This window comes from Elephas maximus, chromosome 15 (genome assembly GCF_024166365.1).
Source record: "Elephas maximus indicus isolate mEleMax1 chromosome 15, mEleMax1 primary haplotype, whole genome shotgun sequence".
NCBI lineage: Eukaryota > Metazoa > Chordata > Mammalia > Proboscidea > Elephantidae > Elephas > Elephas maximus.
Genome location: NC_064833.1, coordinates 24,939,214 through 24,944,400, shown reverse-complemented (window position 1 = coordinate 24,944,400; position 5,187 = coordinate 24,939,214). Strand labels below are relative to the sequence as shown.

The window sequence follows — 5,187 nt, the reverse complement described above, 5'->3', positions numbered from 1 at the left end:
TATCTCTCTCCAGCCCTATGATAGTCTCTGGCGTTTATCCATTCATCCGTTAATTCAGTCATTGAGCAAATATGTATTAAGCACCCACCAATATATTATACTAAGATTTGGGTGGGTATTCAGCAAGTAATTCAAGCTTCCTTCCTGAACTCATGGAGCCTATCTGTCATGTCTCTACCTAGTTCTTTCCTCTTTCTCTCTCTTTCTTCCGCATGCCTGTTCTACAAGGGCTTTGCTGAGTCATGAGGCATTGGCAGACTCCTGAGTTTAGGGTGCATATTCTCATGTGTGAATCGAGGTTACGAGATGTTCTGTCAGCCACTCATTTTACTTATTTGATAGTCGATCACAGTACTTAAAGGTATTTTTATTTCTTCTCATCTTCAGTTTATTTTTATTTAACCTTTTGCATATACAGTTCACATCTCCCCCAACTTGTCTGTAAGCTCCTCGAGTCAGGCCATGGTGACTATACACATGCTAAAGGCCATACAAATATTTGGTGAATAAATTCCAAGTCCATTTCTCTGTCCCTTGTTGTTGCTATGTGTCTATAAACATGAGGTAACAACTCTAAAGTCATGTTATAACAGGCCAGCCAGTAAGTATGAATAATACATACATCCCAAGCAAGTTCCTCACCCCAGGCAGCAGATACCACCAGTAATGATACTACCAGTGAGTATAACTTCTTGATAAATACACCAAGTGCTCCCCTAGAAGTTAATGCAACTCCCCAAATGTGGAAAATGTGGTGGCGAGGGCCAGCAGGACAATAGATATCATATTTGTCTCTGTCTGAACCTGATTTCCTTATCTGGGGTGTAGTTATTATACTAAAAGAGACTCTACCTATACCTCTGGGGATAGTTTTAACTATCCAATGAGATAACATCTTAAAGTGTTTTATAAACACAATACTTAAATTGTGAATAAGGTTTACACTGTACACTATGTTATAGATAAAATTCATTTTTTATTCTTTCTTTCCCATTTGTGCTTTCAACTTTCACATTTCCAGGTTTGTGACCCATTCACTGTTCTTCTGTGCCCATTTCTGACAACATTATTTACACCAAGATGTTAGTGCTTCACCATGGCTTAATGAGTTAAGTAACTCCCGATACTACTTCTGTTTAATCACTGGATATCATGATTTTCCCAAGCAGGGGAAATATTGTAGAACAGAGAAACTTTGACACTATTCATCCTGCAACATATAGACACAGGTGTCTGATCTACCTACCTACTCCCAAGGCCACACTTACAGGAAGACGAAACTTTGGAATGTTGCCAAACATTAATTTTTTGATGTTTGAAAGGAAATATCTATAATGTGAATTAATGTATTTTACACACTAATATTGATGCCAGGTACTATTCTAAATGTCTTACATGGGTCAATTAGATCCTCCCTGCAACTTTCTTAAGAAGATAATATATTCATTTTACAGATCTAAAATGGATGCACAGAGAAATCAGGTAGCCGCTCAATGGTATTCTATTATTCGGAAACGGAGACAGGTTTTGAACTCAAACAGTGTGAGCCTACCCAGCCATCATTGCAATGGTGCCTAAAGAAGAGTGACTTAGAGGGGCCTGTATAAAACCTCAGCGGGCCACCCCCAGGGGGTTGGCAGGATGGTCAAGGACAAGGCCGGCGGCACTGCTATCCACTTCCCCAAGCAGGTACAGAAGAAGTTCAGCAGAGGCCAGGAGAAAATACTGCAGAAGTTGGGGAAAACTGTGGAAACCAAAGATGAACAGTTTGAACAAAGTGCCAACAACTTCTACCAGCAACAGGCAGAAGGCCACAAGCTGTACAAGGACCTGAAGAACTTCCTTAGTGCCGTCAAAGTGATGCATGAAGTTCAAAGGGGGTGTCAGAAACCCTGCAGGAGACCCACAGCAGGGAGTGGGACAGTCAAGAGGGGCCGAAGGCCATCATAGGGAATAGTGATCTCCTTTGGGAAGACCATGATGAGAAACAGGCTGTGACGACCCTGGAAAATTACATTGCCCAGTTCAGTGAGATTAAGGAGAGGATCGCCAAGCGGTGTCAGAAACTCGTGGACTATGACAGTGCCTGACATCACCTGGAGGCTGTGCAAAATGCCAAGAAGAAATGTGAGGCCAAGACTGCCAAGGAAGAGGAAGAGTTCAATAAAGCCCAGACAGCATTTGAAGATCTGAACCAGGAGCTACCGGAGGAACTGCCTATTCTTTACAATAGTCATATTGGCTGTTATGTGACTGTCATGGATTGAATTATGTCCCCCCAAAAATGTGTGTTTCAATTTGGCTGGACTATGACTCCTAGTGTTGTGTGGTTGTCCTCCATTTTGTGATTGTAATTTTATGTTAAAGAGGATTAGGGTGAAATTGTAACACCCCTAAGGTCACATCCCTGATCCAATGTAAAGGGAGTTTGCCTGGGGTGTGGTCTGCACTACCTTTTGTCTCCCAAGAAATAAAAGGAAAGGGAAGCAAGCAGAGACCTGGGGACCTCATACCAACAAGAAAGCGTGCCAGTTGCAGAGTGTGCCCTTTGGACCTGAGGTTCCTGTGCTGAAATTTTCCCAGACCAAGGGAAAACTGATGACAAGGACCTTCCTCCAGAGCCGACACAGAGAGAAAGCCTTCCACTGGAGATGACGCCCTGAAATTGGACTTGTAGCCTACTAGGCTGTGACAGAATAAATTTCTCTTTGTTAAAGACATCCACTTGTGGTATTTCTGTTACAGCAGCACTAAATGACTAAGACAGTGGCCATCTTCCAAAACATTTCCAACCTAAGGAATGTTTTCTACAGAGTTATGAGCAAGCTGAACCGCAATCTCTATGAGGTGATGAGCAAACTGGAGGAACAACATTCCAACAAAGTCTTTGTGGTGAAAGGACTATCAAGCAGCAGTAGATGGTCTTTGGTCATCTCTCCCCCAGTTCGAGCATCTACAGTCTCCAGTCCTCTCACCTCACCTACCAGCTCCTCTGTACTTTTCTTAAAGAGTGAGAAGGAATCCATTTCAGCAGCTGAAGAAGAGCTGGCACCTGATCCAGCCCAGGGAGAAGACAACTCTAGATCAAAGAAGAACCCTTAAAAGATGAGGAAATAGAAGGGGGAGAGGCAAAAGCCTGCTCCTTTAAGGAAGAAGAACTTCTGCCAGTCTACAATGGCCCAACCCAAACCCAGCTCTCTCCCAACATTGAGGGTGGTGATTCCCAGGAGGAAATTTTCTCTTGCTCCCCAGCTCCATCACCAGGCAGAGCCCTAACCCCTTCAGAGCAGCCTTCATCATCTCTTCCAGAAGTAGTCCTCTGAACCTGCACAAGTGAAGGGTCTGAACAACCAAAGAAAAGAGCCTCTCTCTCAAGGACCTCAGAGCCCCCTAGTAGGCCTCCTCCACCCAGAGCCACTCCTAGCCCCAGGCTTTCTTCAGGGAACATACCCTTCAGCCCTACTCCCTCTGAAGGAGGTTCACCCACCAACCCTAGGGGCTTCTTGAGGGTTGGTACTCCCAGTCCTAGGGCCTCCATACTGGCATCTCCTCATCCAGAGCCTTCAGAGAAGCCAGATAGAACTCCTGAGGCCAGAGAAAAGGAAACTATCCACAATCTAAACCCAGAAGAACTTTGTACTTGATGATCTCTCAGGTTTTTTTAGAGCCTAGTGAGGCATGGAAGATAGAAGACAAGGAAGAGAACAATGATCTTACCTCAGATGACTCCCCTGAGGGCCAAGGCCTTCAGCTTCAAGTCTGTGCAGTTCCAGGAGAGAGCAGCATCATAGAATCTGAGCTTCAAAAAGAAGTATCCATAATCAAAATGTACGACTCTGAAGAGAAACTGCCAAGACCCCCTCCCCTTCACCCCCAACACATACACAGACACATCTCCACAGAAAAGCTCTCCCACCAGGCCTTTGGGGTTATGGGTTGGTCAGAGGCTACAGGTCAGAGGGACATTAGATCCAGCACTCATTCCTAGGTTCCTATACACCATGAATGCTGCTGGTGGTCTCTAAGGACCTAGCATTAAGGGAAGCTGAAGACTAGCCTTATGGGAGGAAGGGAGGCAGGTTTGGGAGAAGAGAATGTTAGACTCAGGGATATTTAATTCAGGTTTTAAAATTGTTTGAATAGTAGGATTTTATATATAAGTATTAATTAAGATAAGGCTATAATGACTATAAAAGCAGAAGCATCTACAGACATACATAACCACATATACTCAGAGGAAGATGAACAAATCTGTCTTTAATTTACCATTCATTTTTCAAGACTTGAAGCCAAATAAACCAGATCTCTCAGGTCATTAAATAAAGGATGATTCTGACTATTAAAAAAAAAGCCAAATGATTTCAAGTTTCAGGATGCCGCATCAGGAAAACAAAATCCCTTGCTGAGTAAACTCAAGGGACCTGGGCAGCCACATTTGGTTCCAATTTTTTTTCTTTCGGCTCCATCTTTTCATGCCTCCTTATGCCCTCTCATGCCTTCATTTTGCGCATTGTGTGTCTTCTGCTTGGATTGCTCTCTCACCTTCATCTGTTTGGCAAATGCACACTCATTTTCTAGGCGATCGCTCAAGGCTCACCTCCTGTAGTCAAATGTAAATACCTCCTACCATGTGTTCCCATTGCCCATTATACATGCTCCTAGTTATGCATTTATCTTCACCCTGGTGGTGCAACGGTTAAGTGCTCAGCTGCTAACCAAAAGGTCAGCGGGTCAAACCCACCAGCCGCTCAGCAGGAGAAAGGTGTGACAGTTGGCTTCCATAAAGATTTATAACCTTTGAAACCTTATGGGCAGTTCTACTCTGTCCTATAGGGTCGCTATGAGTCAGAATCTGCTTGACGGCGATGGGTTTGGTTTTTTGGTACTCTTGTTGTTAGGGTCCCATGTGACAGAGTAGAACTGCCCAATTGGGTTTTCTTGGCTGTAATCTTTACAGGAGCAGATCACCAGGTCTTTCTCTTGTGGAGCCCACTGGGTGCATTTGAATCTCAAACCTTTCTGTTTATAGCCAAGCACTTAACAATTATGCCACCAGGACTCCTGTTTATCTCTCTGCCCATCTGACATTCAGCAATGAATGCCTGGACAAACCTCTTCATCTTCATTTTGCTGGAGCTAGCATACTGTCTCACACATTGGAAAGATTCATCCCAGTCCATTATCTCT

The 5,187-nt window shown here is 43.9% G+C and overlaps 1 pseudogene; it reads left to right on the top strand.

Annotated features, from left to right (window-relative positions):
* The first annotated feature begins 1,641 nt into the window (after positions 1–1,641).
* LOC126059091 (bridging integrator 2-like) lies at positions 1,642–3,988 on the top strand (annotated as a pseudogene).
* The last annotated feature ends 1,199 nt before the right edge of the window (positions 3,989–5,187 follow it).